Source organism: Cibotium barometz, chromosome 62, assembly GCF_041138505.1.
Source record: "Cibotium barometz isolate CiBa-2024 chromosome 62, ASM4113850v1, whole genome shotgun sequence".
NCBI lineage: Eukaryota > Viridiplantae > Streptophyta > Polypodiopsida > Cyatheales > Cibotiaceae > Cibotium > Cibotium barometz.
In genome coordinates, this window is record NC_141107.1 from 37,981,507 (window position 1) to 38,005,814 (window position 24,308).

Below are 24,308 nucleotides of genomic sequence, written 5' to 3' on the forward strand. Positions count from 1 at the left end.
AAGGGTGTGTGTGTGTGTGAAGGGACTTAAGGTCCACTAACTCATCTATTTAAAGGTGAAGCTAGGAGGCATTTTGTATGGAGCAAGAAGTCAAGTTGTATTTTGAGCAACTTAATAAGCAAGATATTTTCTTGTATTTCGCGAGTCTCTCTCCTCCACATAGTTGATCTAGCATGAGCACCACAAAATTCTAACACTCCACACATAAGCTTTATGGCAGTGGGCATGGCAGAAAGTCTTATGAGGGAGCTTCAACAAGTGTTACAATTTAGATTGGCCCTTCATATATATAGGGAGGACACATAATGCTTCCAATAAATCGATGGTCGTTGATTTGTGTGAAGGCACAAGAGTCAAGTCGATCCATACAAGTGGAAGAAGATGCTTACGGGAATGATGCCATGCAATCCAATAAGCATATTCATTCACATGGAAAGAGAAGCCTATGGCCATTGGTGGATGTGGAGCTTCCTCCCCATATCGAGGGAATACAAGGATTTTTCTCAATTTCTATCCTCTTACAATCAATGGCAAAAGCATAATTCTCCAAATAACAAGGATGATTCCTCTTCCAATACTCCAAAAGGCATGGACAAGGACACCCTCTAAGTTTAAGAGAGGTGATTCAACCCTTAATGAGTTGAAGGAGTGGAATATGAAGTTGGATACATATTTTTAGCTTTATCCAAAGAGCGAAGAGAGACAAGGTTCAATCTGCATCATTGCATATGGAAGACTATGACCATAAATGGTGGAGGCACATGGTAACAAGGAGGAAACATGCCTAATTCTTGGGAGGGAAGAAGATGAATATGCATCTCATTTCACCATTGGTTGATAGGTACATAGATAGGTACATGGAACAATGGTATGAACTTGCACAAAAAAGAGAAATAGTGAAATATTACATCAACGGTTTCATAAAGCTTTCCATGTATATAAAAGAGCTTAAATTCATTCATGGGTTGGATCTTCCTATCAAAACAGATGTATCAGCTCAAACATCACCCTCTTTAAAGGAAGCAATGAATCTTGTGGAGCTATATGAGCCTAAGTACAAGAGGCCTCAACAAATTTCCGCTAACAAGAGCTTCTGCTACAACATGGATCAATGGAAAGAGTTATGTTTCTGCATGACCCTCTTTTGCACCCAAGTTTCCCGTTGAAAGAGATACATTTTTCTCTACTTTTGGGACATTTGGGTTTCTTCAAAACCAATGATAAGGTGACATAAAGCTTCTTTTAGAAGGGATTATGGATGGGGATATGTATGATTAAGGATCCCACTCATAAGCCAAGTGGTTTACTTCAGCCCTTTCCTATTCCACAAGTAAAATGGACTCATATATCTATAGGCTTCATCCCCAGCTTCTTACAAAGTAAGCATGGAATTCCATTTATGTGGTGGTGTGTGGATAGGCTTACTAAAGCCACTCATTTCATTCCAATGAAGACCCAATTTTTCACTTCTCCTCAAGAAGGCATGAGGAGATCAAAGAGAGAGATTATTATATCTTCTTAAGGTTACCCAATTCAAGACCTTCTTCTATAAAGGGTAGACTCAACAACAAATTGGCACACTAAAATTTTACGGTGCTCAAGTGAGTGGGGAGGTAACTTATCAACTTCAATTACCCAACATCACAAGGATACATAACATGCATGTTTCATGTATTAAATCTCAAAAGACATGTGTGACATGGTGGATAAGTTGCATTCCTATACACAAGGAGGGGAAAATTTAAGACATATACCCAAAAGAGCAGTGGAGACTAAGACAAGGTTTTAAGGAACCGTACCATTGAGAAATTACTCTAAGGCTTATGGCATTTGTCAACCGTAGAGTGGCTCATGTTTTGGTGGAGAGTGGAAGTGCACAAGGCTTTGTCAAAGCAAAGTCATTGTGCTGTCTCAAATTACAACGCATATCTTTGGCAACTTTACATGAAGTGCAAGTGGAAAATGGGGCATTTATAGATGCAATGGTGTGTCATAATGTGAACTTAGATATCTCAAAGGATTATATGCGCAAAGCAATTTATATTGGTTCTTTTCATGGGCCCCATTGATATGATTTTGGGATGTGATTAGCTCTCAAGCCTTAGATGTTTTACCATGAATTTATCGCAAGGTTTCATGCATTTTAAGCATGGAAAAAAGAGTAATACATTGGTGACCCGTCAATATGTATCAAAGTTCTTTTTGATTAACCCCACCCAAGTCAAGAAAGAGCTATGTGTATGTGTTACAACTTTATAATAAAGAGAGCAATGGGGATAACAAGGAAGATACACATGAGAGGATTGTGAAATTGTTGGATGAATATAAGGATGTGTTTGATATGCACAAGTGCTTGCTACCAAAGAGGTAAGTCAATCTTGTGCTTAATGCTAAGCCCGTAAACAAGCCACCATATTGATTATCAAAAGTGAAGAAAGATGAAGTGGCAAGTACAAGAGTTCACGGATATGGCAACCGTTGGGTGGAACTAAATCTCCTTTTTCATTTCTTGTGCTTCTTGAGAAGAAGGATTGTACCTTTCGGATGTGTGTGGATTATAGAGATTTGAACAAGTCTTAGCAAGAATCGGTATCCCATACCATGGATAGATTACCTTTTGGATGAATGGAAAGGTGTGCATTTCATAACAAAGATCCACTTGAGATATAGCTACCATCAACTAAGGATGAAGAGTGGTGATGAGTATAAAACAACATTTAGGACCAAGAGGGGTCTCTATCATTACATGGTTATGCCGTTTGGATTATGTAATGCATTCATCACTTTTCAAACAATGATGAATAAAGTGATTTAGTCATATCCTGATATTCTTTGATAATATATTGGTGTACAACAAGGGTGAAGAGTATCACTTCATGCATATGCGCATGGTATTAGATGCTTTACTTACCAATCATTTGTATGCCAAGGAAAGAAAATGCACATTTATAGCTAGTGAAGTAGAATACCTCGGTCACATTGTTGCCAACTCCAACAAATACAACACAACTGAGAGGCTTCTTGGTACTTATCTCATTCTATAAGCAATTCATTGATAGGTATGGACACCTAACTACACCTTTGATGGACAAGATCAAGAGAGAAGCAATCATATCCTGATTTTTCAAAGCCTTTTACTATTAGGACTAATGCATGTGGAATAGGCAGTGGTGCTGTATTCTATCAAGATCATGGGGTAATTGTAGTTGAAAGCAGCAAACTAATTGACAAGGAGATGGAATCACATGTCTATAATTAAGAGATGATTACAATTTCACATGCAATCAAGAAGTGGAACCATTATTTTTATGGGAGCCATTTCTATGTGAGAAGGGTGTGTAGATACTTATCTCAGCCCAATCTATCTCTGAAACAAAGGGAGTTGTTTCTATGTGAGAAGCGATCATAGGGTGCTAAAATACTTCTTATCTCAACCCAATCTATCTCCAAAACAAAGAAGGTGGTGACTACTTTGCAAAACTATGATTTTGAAATCACTTATACAAAAGCGAAATATAATGTAGTGGCCAATTCTCTTTTAGGGATATGCACCCTGAGGGTTTATATAGCTGTGGGGTACGGGTGTGGTCGCTGAGCAAAGAACGGTGTACCGTCAAAGTGTGCCGATCAGTGGTCTACATGGGTCTGAGGAAAGGTATGATGGCGGTGCACAGGCAAAGGAAAGGTACGCATGTACCCTTTTGGTTAGAGGTAGCATGGATGTCCATGTGTAGTGGACGGTCCGCCTTTGGTCCTTGTGCAGCAATTGTACGAGCGCCCTGGTGAGTGTGTACGATCTTTTTTTGGGACAGGGTCCACAAATTTAAGGCACCGGCCTCAATTTGTGTGCCGGACTACCCCGGGGGGTGAAAATGTTTTTTGGCTGAAAATGTCGGAATGTTCCCTTGGTCATTGGGGTGCAAACTGTTCGTCAATCGGACGCCCGATCGTGTATTTATTAAGGTTTAAAGGTCGTCAAATTTGCGTATAAGCTTGATCCGGAGTCTGTTTTGGATGCTATAAAATCCTATATTAGGGCAAAATCGCACGCAGATTCCAAATTTGGACACGAAATTTGAAGATTCCAAGTAAAAATGGCTTGTTGAATAAAATCACTGATTTTTACACCATAAAAACTCATAAATTTATCTATTACATGGATATTTTTTTTAATTAATGAAGATGGGCATGTTACAATCTCACAACCATTTCGGTACTTCATTTGGCATCCCATATCACTCTTATGTTGTCAAAAGATTGTAAGCAATTAATCACTAAAGAAATCAGGCCATCGCATGCACATTCCATAACCTCTATATGCATAATCATTGCATAGTGTGCAACAATTCCTTAAGAATGACCATTCCATAACCTCTATATAGTGTCTGGTAATTCCTTAGGCATGCATGTGCTCAAGACCTTGTTAATGGCTTTCCGAAGCTTCGTAAGTTGTCTCTCATGTACATTGCTTGTTGATGACCAGAGTTATCCCAATTTGGCCAATCATAAGCCACATTTTTAAATCCATGTACTTGTTGCCCATATATATATGCCTTCAAATATTTCACCTCTTCTTGTATACGTAATCCTCTCACTATCTCCTTTTCCAAAGGAGATAGTGAGAAGATTACGTAATCCTCTCACTATCTCCTTCGTAAGTTGTCTCTCATGTACATTGCTTGTTGATGACCAGAGTTATCCCAATTTGGCCAATCATAAGCCACATTTTTAAATCCATGTACTTGTTGCCCATATATATATGCCTTCAAATATTTCACCTCTTCTTGTATACGTAATCCTCTCACTATCTCCTTTTCCAAGGCACTTAGAGATAGCGAGATTCAAGAAAACACTCCCTCTTGGCTTCTCTTCCATTTCTAGCCAAGAGTACCCTTACCACATACTAGATTATTCTATAAATTGAGTTTCGATCTGATAATGAATGACAAGAGTTAAAAGGCAGAATGAAGCGAGATTCCATCTATTCTCTATCTTTCATGAATCATCAATTGGCAAGAAAGCATTCGGGAACTCAAACAAACCGCATTACATATTACCAATACTTAAAATGGTATCCATAATTATCATTACATATCCAATAGCATAGAAAAGTCATAAATGCTTATAACTAGCATGTACAATTAGCATGCTAATGCTATGGAAAAAAAAATTTCTTCATGAAATCCATCACATAGCATCAAATCAAGTGCTAATCATGCCATTGTTACTCAAATTTTGTATAATTCTTGCAATTAAACACCACTAAAAGCGTGATTACACAACCCTAGGGTTAGGGTTTGCTCTTCAAAAAACCATAGCCACAAAGCTTTGCAAGAAATCCATGCGTTTTGCAAAATACCCGTCCTAATGGTTCCATTAACACTCTATAGCTAGTGTTAATGGTTCCATTAACAAGCTTTCAAGAGGCTCCCATGTCTAGGGAAAATAAAAACTCCAAGAAAATGACTAAGATTTCTTAAAAAAAATCTCCCAATCACTCACAAAATAGTAGTAAGGCTTACAGAAGCTTCAAATCACACATATGAGCAAAATGACCACCCAATGATGAATTCTTCTGTAATGCTCACTAAAATGCAATCACTAAAACTCTACAATGCTCAAGAAATGCGTACTAGGAGGCAATAGGCACTAAGAGACAAACTTGATATTGATTAAAATCTCACAATAGGAGGAACGAAAGTAGGCACATTTTTTAGCCAATGAAAAAGAGAAGCATCAAAATTAAGCCTAATCAAGCAGGGGCAAAGGGGTTTGGTGGCTTTTTCCCATAGAATGAGGAGGGAAAGAGGTAAGGAGAGATGATTTATCCCTTCCACTCTAGGATGAGGTATGGAGGCCACAAAACTGAGAATGGGTAAGCAAGACCAAGCTTGCCCCTTATTAATAAGGTCTAAATAGCTAAGATTATATTTTCTACACACCTAGCTAGCCTAACACTATGTCAAAATTAACCTTCACCCAAATCACTGGGAGTAGTTTTTTTTAGTATTTTTCTATTTTTCTATAATAAATTTCTAATACACCTTGCCCAACTCAAAATTAAGATTTATCACCATCAGTCCCTATAATGATTTGCCTAAGAATTTTGTAGTTAAAAAAGTTATCTAATATTTACACTATTATTATCCTTTAAATCTAGAAAATAACATCATTATCTAATTTTGAGCCTCAAAATCAAGAATTAGTATCATATCCCCCTATAATGCTTAGCTTAAGAAATATTCTAACTTGTTTTCCTATAGATTTTCTCAGATCTACTTTTTACAATATCCTTTAAAAAGAAAATAATTGATATTATCCATTTCTTAGAGAGAGGGATCTTAAAAATAGTCTCACAAAAAGGTGTAAGTCAACAAACACATGAGCCTATAGATGTGAGTCAATTGATGTAAGCTAACCAAAAATCGTATGTATACCTAATGGTATACCAACTTGCAAGGACATACTCACTCATGTCCTTTGAGCATTTTCCTTTCACACATACATGGCTACAAATTCTAAGGAAATTTCTTATCCTTTACAATTATTGGGGTATTAAATTATAATTACTACTCGATATTTCACACCAACCTTGTCATAGGCATATTTAAATAAAGTCCATACCCATGTAGGTCTATTTTATTAAAAAAAATACATGAGCCTAGTATTTACAGAAAGGTGTGAGCCTACAAATGTTAGCCTAATTCATACAAAAGGTATGAACATGAGCCTAGTTCATACAAAAGGGCTTGTATGTGTAAGCTTATTGAGCCTCTCCACGTGAGTCTACATATGTGATCTAGTTTTAAGAAAAGTGTTCAAACTTCGAAAAACATTTAAACAAGTATATTTTTGTATAGCTTCAGCATAACAAAATGTGTCTAAAATCAATTTGACTAGAGTGAAACATTTGATGCCACAGTAACCCTACAACCTCAAATCTAGGTTGGCATAGGACAAGTGCCATCGAAAACCAGGAGTCCTAGCCTTGGTAAACCCATAGGCCAAGAAACCCCAAACCCTAAAATAGAGGATCTTCTACTACCACCCTTACATTTCACCACCACATGAATGTTGTCTACATTTACAAGAAATTATAGCAAGGTAATCATAAAGATATTCCTCATTACAAGACTCACAACAACCTCTCATGGTACATGTATTGAGTGTATCTTGTTTCTACCTCATCTTACATACCAAAGTGTTTCATGAATTACAGCAAGAGTTTCTTTTGGAAAAGCATGTGGAGGGATATCAAGAACTTTGTGATGGAGTGTCCTTCATGTCAAAGAAACAAGGATAGCCATCAACTACCTGGTGGTTTACTAAATTCATCCTTTATCCATTTTCGAATGGAAAATGGACTCAAATATCAATGGATTTCATTACGGGTCTTCTCAAGACTAACCATGGGTGGGATCAAATATTTGTGGTGGTTGATTGGCTTACCAAATCAGCCCATTTCATACTTATAAGGTCACATATGGAGCATCTCAAATTGTCCAAAAATTCATGGAGCGTGTACTCAAGTTGCATGGGTTGCCGCTTAACATAGTGTACGAAAAGCGTGATTACACAACCCTAGGGTTAGGGTTTGCTCTTCAAAAAACCATAGCCACAAATCTTTGAAAGAAATCCATGCGTTTTGCAAAATACCCGTCCTAATGGTTCCATTAACACTCTATAGCTAGTGTTAATGGTTCCATTAGGGTTTGTGTAAGAAATGGTTGAATCTTGGCCAAATTTTAAGAATCAAATGGATCTACTTTCCAAGCTTTCAAGAGGCTCCCATGTCTAGGGAAAATAAAAACTCCAAGAAAATTACTAAGAATTCTTTTAAAAAATCTCCCAATCACTCAGAAAATAGTAGTTCAAGGCTTACAGAAGCTTCAAATCACACATATGAGCAAAATGACCACCCAATGATGAATTCTTTTGTAATGCTCACTAAAATGCAATCACTAAAACTCTACAATGCTCAAGAAATGCATACTAGGAGGCAATAGGCACTAAGAGACAAACTTGATATTGATTAAAATCTCACAATAGGAGGAAGGAAAGTAGGCAAATTTTTTAACCAATGAATAAGAGAAGCATCCAAATTAAGCCTAATCAAGCAGGGGGGGAGAGGGGTTTGGAGGCTCTTTCCCATAGAATGAGGAGGGAAAGAGGTAAGGTGAGATGATGCATCCCTTCCACTCTAGGATGATGGGGGACACAAGACTGAGAATGGGTAAGCAAGACCAAGCTTGCCCCTTATTAATAAGGTCTAAATAGCTAAGATTATACTTTCTACACACCTAGCTAGCCTAACACTACGTCAAAATTAACGTTCACCCAAATCACTGGGAGTAGTTTTTTTTATTAAAAAAATATTTTTCTATTTTTCTATGATAAATTTCTAATACACCCTTGCCCAACTCAAAATTAAGATTTATCACCATCGGTCCCTATAATGATTTGCCTAAGAATTTTGTAGTTAAAAAAGTTATCTAATATTTACACTATTATTATCCTTTAAATCTAGAAAATAACATCATTATCTAATTTTGAGCCTCAAAATCAAGAATTATTATTATATCCCCCTATAATGCTTAGCTTAAGAAATATTGTAACTTGTTTTCATACAGAAATTCTCAAATCTACTTTTTACAATATCCTTTAAAAAGAAAATAATTGATATTATCCATTTCTTAGAGAGAGGGATCTTAAAAAGTCTCACAAAAAGGTGTAAGTCAACAAACACATGAGCCTAGAGATGTGAGTCAATTGACGTAAGCTAACCAAAAAACGTATGTATACCTAATGGTATACCAACTTGCAAGGACATACTCACTCATGTCCTTTGAGCATTTTCCTTTCACACATACATGGCTACAAATTTTAAGGAAATTTCTTATCCTTTACAATTATGGGGGTATTAAATTATAATTACTACTCGATATTTCACACCAACCTTGTCATAGGCATATTTAAATAAAGTCCATACCCATGTAGGTCTATTTTATTAAAAAAATACACGAGCCTAGTATTTACACAAAGGTGTGAGCCTACAAACGTTAGCCTAGTTCATACAAAAAGGTACAAGTCTACAAAAGAGCTTGTATGTGTGAGCTTGTTGAGCCTCTCCACGTCAGTCTACATATGTGATCTAGTTTTAAGAAAAGTGTTCAAACTTCGAAAAACATTTAAACAAGTATATTGTTGTATAGCGTCAGCATAACAAAATGTGTCTAAAATCAATTTGACTAGAGTGAAACTTTTGATGCCACAGTAAGCCAACAACCTCAAATCTAGGTTGGCATAAGACACATGCCATCAAAAACCAGGAATCCTAGCCTTGGTAAACCCATAGGCCAAGAAACCCCAAACCCTAAAATAGAGGATCTTCTACTACCACCCTTACATTTCACCACCACATGAATGTCATTTCCAATGGGAAAGGGAGTTACCATAAACATAACTAACACCTAGAGGCTCTCAATTCAACAAAACAAAGCCTATCGGCATCTCGAGGATGTCATTTAAAACGGGAAGGGAGGTTACTATAAACATAACACCCAGAGGCTCTTAGTTGGGCAAAACAAAGCCTATCAACATCTTGAGGAGGATGACCAAATTTGGTAACGCTGAAGATCCCATAGATCCCTCATTCAGTAATCAAATTTGCAAGGCCATGGGAAGGATTGATGATCCCACTAAGATCTATTCATTCAGACTTTACCTTGTTTACGGCAAAGCACATAAGTTGTGGGTTTCTAAAACCACTTGAAAGTGCCACTAGATATACGAGGAGTTGAGAGACATATTCATTGTGTAGGATTCATAGTGGAGCCAAATGGAGCCCCATTGCACAAATCTATAACCTCCAACAAGAGAAAGGAGGGACAATGCGTAGCCCCTACTACGTAAGAGACTATACAACTTATCACTCATCAATTGATTTATAATCGCTCTCAAAAGTAAGAGATTTCATGAGTGTCTCTACAAGTCTAGATGCTACATCTTTGTTGATGTTGCCATGAGGCAGTATAGCTAGTGGAAAATCTCCAAGATAAGCATGTGCAAGTCATCTATTCAAGCCAAAAGATAGGGGATGCATCAACCAAGACTAGCTAGAGTCCTAGTCAATGACATGAGCAAAGATGAGTTGGTAAAGATTTGCTCAACCGCTCCCTTGGTGGCAGAGTTAGCTCCAAGGCCAACCTCCAACAAGACACCCACACCTATTTCCATGGAGAGATGCTTAATTTAGAACAAGTTTTAGTGATTTAGGGAGAACAGGTTTCTGCTCATCTTTCTATAAATTGACACACCATAGGCTTCTACTACAACCGTTCCTATGCTTGCATGTGGAAACTTTTGACTATATTAGTAGGGTTTCTTGAAGTTCTTGAAATTTTGGAAAAGATTTAGGGTTTTTGATCTTCCTCATCAAATTAAGGTAAATCTCTTCCATAAGTGGTTCAAGCCCCTCTTGTGAGAGACTATATGACTTCTAATAGCCTTAATCCACTCATACCCATTAAAAACTCCATTACCTTCTTAAGAAAATTAGAGTTTCTTAGATATAAGAATTTTGAGAATAGTTTCTTGTAATCTTCACATAAGCTTCTCTCATGGAATCCAAAGGCTCCCAATCCATTCTTATGTGAGAGTTTCTTTATCGCTTTGGTGTGGTTGAGAATTTGTCATTCAAATTAGGGCTTCTAGAATTTTTGTTTGAGTTTCCTTTGCTGAAGTCTATTGATCATGCTCCATTATGATTATGCTGAGTATTTTGGAACAATCGTAAGTGGAAGACACTTTTTTCTTAAGTTCTAATTTTTGAGAGAAGAGGTAATTGCTTCGTGAGCTTCTATCAAGTCCTATACACTTGGTTGAATCCTTTTCATGGTTGGCAAGGGAAAGGGAAGGCCAAGAAGAATTTCCACTCCATGGATGATATGAAAGGTGAGGGAATGCATGAATAAGAGCAAGTAACTCTGGATGCATTGAAAGACATGGTAAGCATCAAGAGATCTTGAAGAAGAAACTGATGTGAGAAGTGCTCAAAATTCTACTTCTCACAAGGTTAATTCTCTTCCAACCATTTCCAATGAGAATTGATGTGCTTGTGGATACTTAAGTTTTGTTTCCCTTAATCAAAGCATCGAAGCCATGTTCTATAGAATATTGCTACTAAGTTTGAAGCTATGAGAATCAAGCTTATTGCACATGATGGGTCCCAATGAGCTCATAGGGATGGAAAGCAACCAAAAAAAGAGATGTATCAAGTCTCCACTATCCACAGCTCAAAATGTCAGCTGAAATGGAGGTGTAAAACTCTCATGGGAAGCAAAAGACTTGGCCTACTGGTTTTTTCATGGAAGCTTGCTCAAGCTTTTTGGTAATATTGTTCATTATTACTAATAGTGTTGATTAACATTAATGAGGCTTCTAATCCAGCAAAGGGGAGTCATTCCAAAGTGTTTCTAAACACTAAGAGTGTTCTTAAACACTAATGGTGAATCTAATCACCAATGCAAGCGTCATTAGATGCTAGAAATGTGCTCTTAATCACTAATCATATTTTTAATTACTAATGGTGATCTTAATCACCAAACAAAGTGTTCATTGATACTAATGAAGCTCTCCCCATCAAAATTAGTGGTTGAGCATAAACCCTAAGTGCTAAACCATAAGCTTAACCATCTTAATCTCCTTTTTTATGCAACATCCTTGGCTTGATTAAGGGTTGTTGCACTCTCATAAGCCTTTCTCTTTCTACTTAAGCCAAAACATCAAAAAATTTTGGTTTTTTCTTCTTCATAAATCAGCCCATTACTCTCTAGTAACCTCCTTCAATACCCAATGTCAAAGGACAACACCCAAATTAAGAAGTTCTCAGGAGAGGGCTTCCACACTTGGCAAGTCCTTGTCAAGTACAAGATGATGTCTAAAGGTTTTTTGGCCATTCATCTCCGGCACTAAGGTTATAGATCGAACTAAGGCTGAAGATATCGAAGATGATGAGAGGGCACAAGCCATCATCATGCTTCATCTTGATGAGGCTCTCTCATTCACCATGTGGACTAGCTTTTGGCTGCAAAGGAGAAATGGGATGAGCTTGATAAGCTCTATGGAGCTCGTGGATTCCAAGATCTCACTTAAAATTAAAATTTTCAGCTTGGAACTCAAAGAGGGAGATGGCATTGAAGCCTTCATCTCTCACTTAAAGGGCCTTATGGGTCAACTTGCATCAGTGAATGCGAGAATGGATGAAGATGATGTAGTGGTTGTTTTGCTAAAAGCAGTCAAGAAGGTGTACCCCACCTTAGTCACCACCTTGAAGAACATACCTAATCCCACCCTTGAAGGAGTCATTCAATCTTTTCTTGATGAAGAAAAGAGGCCAAAAGGAGGAGCTGAATCTTCAAATGCAACAACTTCATTGAATATCAAGTATCAAGGTTTTGGTATCAGAGCCTTGATTTTGATCCATTATCAAGGTTTTGGACACGAGATTAGTCATTTTCTTGATAATTTTATGAATTTTCTCTTGATTTCTTGGAGTTTTGGCTTAATCTTGCTTAATTTCTACTAAATCTTTGGAGATTAGTAGAGAGGAGGTATCATTTCATGTGATTTCATGTGATTTCATGGATATTTAGGTCAATTGGACCTAATTTAGGCACCCTGGACCAAATATTTGGGGCGGGGTATAAAAATTAGAGAAAATTTAAATTAATCACCTCTTAATCTCTCTATTAATCATGTTTATCTTTTTGTGCTTCTTTTCCAAGCTTTCCATAGCCATTACTTCTCACCTTGCCCCCGTTTTGCTTCCATTTGCTAGGGCTTTTGTTGATCTTGAGGAGAGGAATACATAGAGTACCAATTTACATGCAAATTTTTGAAATTTTTTGAAGATTTCTTTCCCTTTTCTTTCCTTTGCTCCAAACCATAATATCTCTCACATAGCTCACCATTGTCCATCTCCACTCACTCTACATGGCTGCAAGTGTATGCTATGGCTATTGAGGGCTAATCTTGGAGTTGCTATTGCTTTTTTTGACCATGATGGAAGGCATTGAGCGCCATTTTTCCACGCTTCCTCACGACCAAAAATCACAAGATTAGGCTCCATTTCATTGCCTCCCATACCATGTGATTGTTAGCTATGGTGTTTTGGCCTCTTTTTGGTAGATTTTGGAGAGTTTTTCATTGCTATTGGAGAGGGAGAAGAGGAGGTTTGAGCAGCCCACAGAAATTGCAAAAATCTTCAAGATTTGGATCCATTGGAAGCTCTATCAAGCAACAATCCAACCGCTAAAGCTTTTCGAATACCATTGGTGAGTTGCTACGGCTATTTTCTCAAGCATTGGTGATTAATCTTCATGCTATGGATAAATTGGGATTATTTATGAAAGAAAACCCTAATTTACAGCCTTTTAACATTCCTACATAACTCATGATCCATTGGGAAGTGATTACATGCTCTTATTGCTGACATCCTTCTTTAATCATACCCATTTGGATGTCATGTGGCCATTTGTGAGACAAATGCAAGATTTTTTGATGAATCCATGCATAAATGGATGAAGGAATGAATATGCTTAGATGCATTGATTGAGCCACATGCATGGAGAAGATGTTGGGGTAATAATGAGAAGGTTTTTGCTATGGACATGATGCTTTTATGCATTGGTATGATGCTATTGAGCATTGGAAGAGCTTGATGTGTGATTGGAATCAATTGGTATTGCTACATTCAAATGCAAGTTGATGCCCTTGAATGCCATTTGATGTCAATTACTCATAAGCAATGCTTATAGAAGTGATACCAATTGGATATTGATATCATTGGTATATGGTATTACCTCACTTGTGCTTAATGTTGGATTTTTGGATGAATGGTGGACATTTGGAGCTATGTGGATAAGCATGAGTTCATGCGTAATGGTTTATGAGTATAGTGTAATGGGCATGAGTCATGCCACATCCTTGTAAGTGATCTGTCTCATTTTCAGATTCAAGCTATATGCACTTCACAATTATTTGCACTCACCTTCAATTTCTAAAAACTAGATATGTTGGTGAGGGTACCCCGAGTGTTGGCGGAGAGGCCCGGGGGAGGAGTATGGCTTAAATCCATCGTACCGTGAGTGCCATGGTAAAGCGGTACGGTGGAGGATTAGGTGTGGAGGTGAAGACTTGGCCTCAACCCGTGCCTTGGTTCGAACTAGGTACGGGGGTGGGAAGAGCTTGGCTGGGAGATCGGCAAGCTTCAACGCGCTACACCGACGATCCTCTTGGTTTATGTACATGGCAATGGCACCTTAATATGGACATCTCATGGGAATTGATCTTGCATTATGCCATGGGAAACGTATGGTGAATGCTTGGTATTGCAAGGAATTTGTATGCCTTTTGGTGATGCAAGTTGAGTCTCGTGCTATGTAATGGATGGGAATTGATAAGAGGATTTTAAGTTCAAGGGTGATGGTTCAGCCCCACATGAGTTGGAAGAATGGATGAATAAGTTGGATACATACTTTCAGCTCTATCCGAAGAATGAAAGGGACAAAGTGCATTTTGCATCCTTGCATTTGGAAGACTATGCACATCAATGGTGGAGACATATGCTTAAGGAAGGAGTTATGCCACATACTTGGGAAGAACTCAAGCATGAAATGAATATGACATTTGTGTCGCCTTTGGTTCTTGACCGATACCATGAAGAATGGTATGAACTCACACAAAAGGGCATGTCGGTTAGGGAGTACATCAAGAGGTTCATGAAGCTCTCTATGTTCGTGGATGGACTCAATGAAGGCATACGATTGAAGAAGTTTGTGCATGGTCTAGATTCATACATCAAAGTGGATGTCTCGGCACAAAGACCAAGCACTATCAAAGAGGCTACGAGGTTGGCGGAGTTATATGAGCCAAAGTAGAAGAGGGTTCAGCCCAATCATAAGCCATTTCACACTTCTTCAAATGTGGGAAAAAGTCTACCTTCTCCTACATCCACTTACATTCCCAAATTTCATACATCTTTTGGAAGTGGACAGTCCACAAGTTGAGTTCATATTGATGCTAAGAAGAGCAATGGGGCAATGGGTTTGTCAAAAAGCCTCCTCAACCATTCAAGAAGACTCAACGTATGGATGATCCTAAGATTGAGGAATTGAGGAGCAAAGGCCTATGTTTTATATGCAAAGAGAAGTGGTCACCCGTGCACATTTGCTAATCAAAGAAAGTGGTGGCTACTATGATCATTATGAATGAGGATGACGATTCCAAGTTATCTCATGATGTGGACGAGTTTTTGAAGATTGCAACGAGGAGACACATGAAGAAGATTTGGAGGGTCATTATTTTGTCAAAGAAGATAAGTTTCCTTTCGACCCCGGTGGAAGGGATCATGCATGCATTTTGAGGGACAATATGCCAAAATAGAGTGTTGCCCATATTTACAAAAACTTATAGCAAGGTGACGGCACTAAGGTTATACATCGAATTAAGGCTGAAGATATCGAAGATGATGAGAGGGCACAAGGCATCATCATGCTTCATCTTGATGAGGCTCTCATTCACCATGTAGACCAGCTTCCGACTGCAAAGGAGAAATGGGATAAGCTTGATAAGCTCTATGGAGCTCGTGGTAAGAAAGATCTCACTTAAAATTAAATTTTTCAGCTAGGAACTCAAAGAGGAAGACGGCATTGGAGCCTTCATCTCTCACTTGAAGGGCCTTATGGCTCAACTTGAATCAGTGAATGCGAGAATGGATGAAGATGATGCAGTGGCTGTTTTGCTAGAAGCAGTCAAGAAGGTGTACCCCACCTTAGTCATCACCACCCTGAAGAACATTGAGGAGAATCTTGGCTACTTGACTAATGCATTTGCAGCCTATTATCAGCTTATTACCATCCTCTCCATTCATGTTGATCAGAGGATGTATCCAAGTATACATGAAGTAGATTTTGAGGAAAAAATCTTTGGGAAGAGATGGTTTGTAATAAAGTAGGAGCTTTAGTCAAGGTAGAGGCATGGGCTCAACTATAAAAGGAGCTCATGGATCCACATTTGTACCCTTTGATCATATGATTTTTAAATGAACCTTGGAGCCTTGAGCTACTATAGTTTGGCTTAGAGAAAGCTGATTCCATCCTTTGGTGTGAAAGGTTAAATCACTTAGGCATTATGTGTGATTCTTGCTAATTGCATGCTAATCTATATCATGATTTATCCCAAATCTCAGCTTTAATCTTGCTTAATCTTACATTAGTAATTTTCCATTTCAGCCTACCTAGTGTCATTCTATCATACACTTCACATTTGATTTTTGATTCAAGCCAATTAGAATCTAGATAAATGAGTAAGAGGTACGTACCTTGGCAATTTGAGGAGAGGCCAAGGGGAGTGTTTGTTTGAACATTCATTGCTATGAGTGCCTTGAAAAATTAGTAAAGAGAGGGATAGGTATACATTGGTGAAAACATGGTCCCAATATTTTCCTTGGATTAAAAAGTTGGGAAGGATCATCGTCAACATTATACTTCGAATCAATTAGCAATTGGATCACTTTTGGCAATGGGTCTATTCTCATAAGGAAGAGGCAATGTGTTGACAATGCATGAGTCAATGAATGGGATTATGTGATTTAAGAGCCAATGATCACATTTTTCAAATGGAAAATGATAGCAATAAGAGCTATTGAGGTTATGATGATTGCCTATTCATGTGGTACACATGGGTTATACCTTTGGAGCAATTTGGTAGTTTTTAGCTTGAAAAAACTTTGATTCAATCGCAACCTTGTTGGATTGAACCTAGACCAATATTTTGGGCTTATTTCTTACATAACATCTTGTAAATGAGACATAGCTTGCCCAATTCTGACACTCCTACCTCAACCTACATTAATTTTTTTCAAAAATACCCTATTATGTCTAGAGGTCCAAGTGAGTTATCCAATTCAATCAAGGATATGGAAAGAGAATAGTTGAATGAGCATGGCACTACGGACAATATGGAGAAGATTGAAGATCAAATGAACATGGGAAGTGCTCACAAACATACTTCTTAATCTGTGGGTCAAGCCTCAAGAGGGGTTGAAGATAACAAGAATGTAGGAAGTGCTTATAAGCATACTCCTCAATGCTCATAAGCCATATCCAATAACACTCTCCTATAATTTCTTGTAGAAAGACTTAATTTCAAACCCCGTATAGGGAGGTTAGATACTATTAACCATACCTAAACTCAATATTTGAATCCATGAATACAAGGATGGAAGCCATGAAGGACAAATTGGCTTAACCCATGAGTCAATACCATAGCAATTCTATTGAAGGGAGAATTGGGGGTGTTCATGATAGCAAACAAGCTATGCATGAAGTTTCTGACGATGGTCATAGAGAAGGCAAGAAAACAATGCAAGAGACTCCTATGAAGACTATGCAAGGGGCTTCTAAGAAGACTTCTTCATATGGATGCTAAGAGGCCTCTTGTGAAGGATCTAAGATCATCATCATGCCACCTTCATTTTAGCCTGGTTCATTTCATTTAAATGGCAAACAACAAGCTTCATTCAAGCCAATGGATTCATGCTTTGAGGATGCCAGGTGGATACCCACTCTTCCAAAGGAAAATCAGCCCATAATGGTAGATGAAGAGGCTATGCATGATTAGGAGCATCTGTCATTTGACACAAAGGCAAAGAGAGGCACATGACAGATGGATGGAGTTGCCTTCTTTCATCAAAAAGAGAGGCACATGATAGATGGATGGAGTTGACTTCTTTCATCAAAAAGGAGTATAAGAACTTTGCCCAATTCATGAATTCCTAGAGGAAAATGCAAAAGTGCAAACCATCTATTCATCATACGACTCGAGATATTCTAATACTTCAAAGGATATCAAAGACAAGGTTTCCCTCTCCAAGTTTGAGGGTGATGGTTCAGCTTTACATGAGTACTACATTACCTAGATGGAGACCTATTTTCAGCTTTATTCTGAGTGAGTAGATAAGGTACAATATGTTTCATTACACATGGAAGATTTTGCTCACCAATGGTGGAGAAATATGCTCAAACAAGGAAATATGCCACACTCATGGGAAGATTTGAAAAGGGAAATGAATTTGGCTGCCACTTCACACTATATCATGAGCAATGGTATGAAGTTTCTCAAAAGGGCATGTGGTGAAAGAGAGTACATCAAAAGTAATATGTCTAGAAGATCTCAATAGTTACCCATTAGCCCTACTTTATACTTGATCCTATGACCATAGTCCCTAGACATAACTAATAAAGTTGCTACTTCATTGCACGTACTTTATTTGGCATCCATATCACTCTTATGTTATAGTGCCCCAGTAATTTCCTAAGCATGACCATTTCTGTAAGGTTTCCCTCTTCCAAAATAGGGGAAACACTTAAGATAGTCCACTAAGTCTTAACTTGGAGAAAATTTCCTACTCATTGACAGAAAATTCAAGGATACGATTCATAGGTAAGACCTAGTCTTATCCTGCAGGGGGAGCGTGGTCTTCTAAAAATCAAATCACCCATCATGTAATTGATCATAATTTGGGCAACTACTAGTCTTGATTCCTAGAGACAATGCTTTTTTCCTCATCCATGCAAGGCACAACCCCGCTGGCCTAGTCTTCTAGAATAGAATTGCTCGAGAACCTATTTATCTAGCGTAGGATTTTCACTTAATTTGTTGGAAAACTACCCGATTAATCGAGTCCACCCGTCCGTAGGATGGTGCCATCGGGGCATTCCATCCTCCCACTTTTCACCCTACTCATGTGATAATTTTTTTTCTAATTAATCCTACCACACTGTTTCATAAATAAACATGTTCCTTAATTAAGGTCCTTTTCACAAGGATTGTTAAAAACAGCCTTTTTCATAGTACAATAATGCCAAAGATAAGATTTATAAAAAAAGTTTATACATGAATCAATTCCATACAAGCCAAACCGGCTCTCTTATTCTTTTCCTTTATATTGCCGGATGATCTAGAACTCGGCCGTCCAATGTCGGGTAAAACCATACGGGACCATACACCTGATCGGCCACTGGTGAGGACTCAAGCTGGCCTGTCGCCCTCTTAGGCTTCGTCGCTCGATCCTCCCACCCCTCATAGGATGTCTACACACTAGGATGGGCTTATTCACCGCACTAGCATGGGCCCTCAGAACTAGAGAGCATCACAATCTCTCGCCTCAATCGGCAAACCTTATTCTCCCAATGGTATGAGGGATACCTTGGGTCAATCCCAGGCTTTGCTAATAACGCCGCCCGGCTACACAAGCACGAAACGGAGTTAGCATCGAGGCCAAGAAAAACCTGCACTCTTTCTCTTAAAGATAACAATTTCAATACAAATCATTGAATACAGCATCACTTCAAATAGTAGCTTCATACATTTTTTTCAAAGGAAAAGATACACATCTTCTTTCTTTATACATTTTTTGCAAAGGAAAAGATACACATCTTCTTTCTTCATTTATTGACACTAATACTAAAGAAAAACTCTTTTTAAAAGATAACCAAGCTAACCTGGCCACCATTTCCTTATGGAGCTTGCAACAACAGGAGGGTTGGAGCCGCACATTAGGAGCATCTTCTCCAATCTCATCATTGTGTGCTCCTCCTGAGACAATATTTTGGCATTTTGAGATGGGGCCATCTTGAACGTTGCCTTGTAGTGCTCGCTGCCAGTCGTTATGCTTCAGTCGGATCTCGATTCTGAAATTGCTTGCTCACTCTATGGGCCAAAAACAGGAGCATGCGGGCAAACCTTCTCTAAAGTAGAAAACCTCTTGCTAAAGTCCACGCAAATGGGGGGGGCGAGGGTTTTGTGAGATGTCCTTAAGGAAAAGGCAAAAACATTTCGAAGAGTGGAGAGGGCTGCTGCTGTAAGTCTCTTCACACTGGTCAGGGGGGGGGGGGGGGGGAGAAGAGCTAAGGACACTCTCCCCTCACAAGGGTGGGTTGGTTGGCTAGAAATGGGCTTATCTGAGAGTTGGGAGATTGGGGGGGGGGGGGGGGGCCTGAGAGGAAGGTTGCAAGGGGAGGTTGTAGGTACATTACAAAGGCGTAAAACCTGGGGGGGGAGGGGAGAAGAGCTAAGGACGCTCTCCCCTCACAAGGGTGGGTTGGTTGGTTGGAAAATGGGCTTATTTGAGAGTTGGGAGATTTGGGGGGGGCTGAGAGGAAGGCTACAAGGGGCGGCTGTAGGTACAGTATGGAGGCACATAAGGACGGTACGGCCTTAAGCAGGGTATGCTCTACGCAAGAATGCATGCTGGCCATGGAGCACCCTGAGGGTTTATATAGCTGTGGGATACGGGTGTGGCTGAGCAAAGAACGGTCTACTGTCAAAGTGTGCCGATCAGTGGTCTAATGGGTCTAAGGAAAGGTACGGTGGTGGTGCACAGGCAAAGGAGTGGTATGCATATACCCTTTTGGTTAGAGGTAGCATGGATGTCCACGTGTGGCAGTGCATGTAGACCATACAGTGGATGGTCCGCCTTTGGTCCTTGTGCAGCCATTGTACGAGCGCCCTAGTGAGTGTGTACGATTTTTTTTTTGGGACAGGGTCCACAAATTTAAGGCACCGGCCTCAATTTGTGTGCCGGACTGCCCCGGGGGGTGAAAATGTTTTTTGGCCGAAAATGTTCGGAATGTTCCCCTGGTCATTGGGGTGCAGACTGTTCATCAATCGGACGCCCGATCGTGCATTTATTAAGGTTTGAAGGTCGTCGAATTTGCGTATAAGCTTGATCCGGTGTCTGTTTTGGATGCTATAAAATCCTATATTAGGGCAAAATCGCACGCAGATTCTAAATTTGGACTCAAAATTTGAAGATTCTAAGTAGAAATGGCTTGTTAAATAAAATCACTGATTTTAACACCATAAAAACTCATAAATTTATCTATTCCATGGACGTTTTTTTTAATTAATGAAGATGGGCATGTTACAATCTCACAACCATTTCGGTACTTCATTTGGCATCCCATATCACTCTTATGTTGTCAAAAGAATGTAAGCAATTAATCAATAAAGAAATCAGGCCATGCATGCACATTCCATAACCTCTATATGCATAATCATTGCATAGTGTGCAACAATTCCTTAAGAATGACCATTCCATAACCTCTATATAGTGTCTAGTAATTCCTTAGGCATGCATGTGCTCAAGACCTTGTTAATGGCTTTTCGAAGCTTTGTAAGTTCTCTCATGTACATTGCTTGTTGATGACCAGAGTTATAACAATTTGGCCAATCATAAGCCACATTTTTAAATCCATGTACTTGTTGCCCATATATATGCCTTCAAATATTTCACCTCTTCTTGTATACCTAATCCTCTCGCTATCTCCTTTCCCAAGGCACTTAGAGATAGTGAGATTCAAGAAAACACTCCCTCTTGACTTCTCTTCCATCTCTAGCCAAGAGTAACCTTACCACATACATACTAGATTATTCTATAAATTGAGTTTTGATCTAATAATGAATGACAAGAGTTAAAAGGCAAAATGAAGCGAGATTCCATCTATTCTCTATCTTTCATGAATAATCAATTGGCAAGAAAGCATTTGGAACTCAAACAAACCTGCATTACATATTATCAATACTTAAAATGGTATCCATAATTATCATTACATATCCAATAGCATAGAAAAGTCATAAATGCTTATAACTAGCATGTACAATTAGCATGCTAACGCTGATTTCAATTTACATGCTATTAGCATGCTAATGCTATGGATTTTTTTTTGATGAAATCCATCACATAGCATCAAATCAAGTGCTAATCATGCCACTGTTACTCAATCTTGTATAATTGTTGCAATTAAATACTACTAAAAGCGTGATTACACAACCCTAGGGTTAGGGTTTGCTCTGCAAGAAATCCGTGCATTTTGCAAAATACCCGTCCTAATGGTTCCATTAACACTCTATAGCTAGTGTTAATGGTTCCATTAGGGTTTGTGTAAGAAATGGTTGAATCTTGGCCAAATTTTAAGAATGAAATGGATCTACTTTCCAAGCTTTCAAGAGGCTCCCATGTCTAGGGAAAATAAAAACTCCAAGAAAATGACTAAGAATTCTTTAAAAAAATCTCCCAATCACTCACAAAATAGTAGTTCAAGGCTTATAGAAGCTTCAAATCACACATATGAGCAAAATGACCACCCAATGATGAATTCTTCTGTAATGCTCACTAAAATGCAATCACTAAAACTCTACAATGCTCAAGAAATGCGTACTAGGAGGCAATAGGCACTAAGAGACAAACTTGATATTGATTAAAATCTCACAATAGGAGGAAGGAAAGCAGGCAAATTTTTTAACCAATGAATAAGAGAAGCATCCAAATTAAGCCTAATCAAGTAGGGGGGAGAGAGGGGTTTGGAGGCTTTTTCCCATAGAATGAGGAGGGAAAGAGGTAAGGTGAGATGATGCATCCCTTCCACTCTAGGATGAGGTATGATGGGGGACACAAGACTAAGAATGGGTAAGCAAGACCAAGCTTGCCCCTTATTAATAAGGTCTAAATAGCTAAGATTATACTTTCTACACACCTAGCTAGCCTAACACTATGTCAAAATTAACCTTCACCCAAATCACTGGGAGTAGTTTTTTTAATTTAAAAAAATATGTTTCTATTTTTCTATGATAAATTTCTAATACACCTTGCCCAACTCAAAATTAAGATTTATCACCATCGGTCCCTATAATGATTTGCCTAAGAATTTTGTAGTTAAAAAAGTTATCTAATATTTACACTATTATTATCCTTTAAATCTAGAAAATAACATCATTATCTAATTTTGAGGCTCAAAATCAAGAATTATTATCATATCCCCCTATAATGCTTAGCTTAAGAAATATTCTAACTTGTTTTCCTATAGAAATTCTCAAATCTACTTTTTACAATATCCTTTAAAAAGAAAATAATTGATATTATCCATTTATTAGAGAGAGGGATCTTAAAAATAGTCTCACAAAAAGGTGTAAGTCAACAAACACATGAGCCTAGAGATGTGAGTCAATTGACATAAGCTAACCAAAAAACGTATGTATACAATGGTATACCAACTTGCAAGGATATACTCACTCATGTCCTTTGAGCATTTTCCTTTCACACATACATGGCTACAAATTCTAAGGAAATTTCTTATCCTTTACAATTATTGGGGTATTAAATTATAAGTACTACTCGATATTTCACACCAACCTTGTCATAGGCATTTTTAAATAATGTCCATACCCATGTAGGTCTATTTTATTTTAAAAAAATACATGAGCCTAGTATTTACAGAAAGGTGTGAGCCTACAAACGTAAGCCTAGTTCATACAAAAAGGTATAAGTCTACAAAAGAGCTTGTATGTGTGAGCTTGTTGAGCCTCTCCACGTGAGTCTACATATGTGATCTAGTTTTAAGAAAAGTGTTCAAACTTCGAAAAACATTTAAACAAGTATATTGTTGTATAGCTTCAGCATAACAAAATGTGTAAAATCAATTTGACTAGAGTGAAACTTTTGATGCCACAGTAAGCCTACAAACTCAAATCTAGATTGGCATAGGACAAGTGCCATCGAAAACCAGGAATCCTAGCCTTGGTAAACCCATAGGCCAAGAAACCCCAAACCCTAAAATAGAGGATCTTCTACTACCACCCTTACATTTCACCACCACATGAATGTCATTTCAAATGGGAAGGGGGGTTACCATAAACATAACTAACACCTAGAGGCTCTCAATTCAACAAAACAAAGCCTATCGGCATCTCGAGGATGTCATTTAAAACGGGAAGGGAGGTTACTATAAACATAACACCTAGAGGCTCCTAGTTGGGCAAGACAAAGCCTATCAACATCTTGAGGAGGATGACCAAATTTGGTAGCGCTAGAGATCCCAGAGATCCCTCATTCAGTAATCAAATTTGCAAGGCCATGGGAAGGATTGATGATCCCACTAAGATCTATTCATTCAGACTTTACCTTGTTTAAGGCAAAGCACATAAGTTGTGGGTCTCTAAAACCACTTGAAAGTGCCACTAGATATACGAGGAGTTGAGAGACATATTCATTGTGTAGGATTCATAGTGGAGCCAAATGGAGCCCCATTGCACAAATCTATAACCTCCAACAAGAGAAAGGAGGGACAATGCGTAGCCCCTGCTGCGTAAGAGACTATACAAGTTATCACTCATCAATTGATTTATAATCGCTCTCAAAAGTAAGAGATTTCATGAGTGTCTCTACAAGTCTAGATGCTACATCTTTG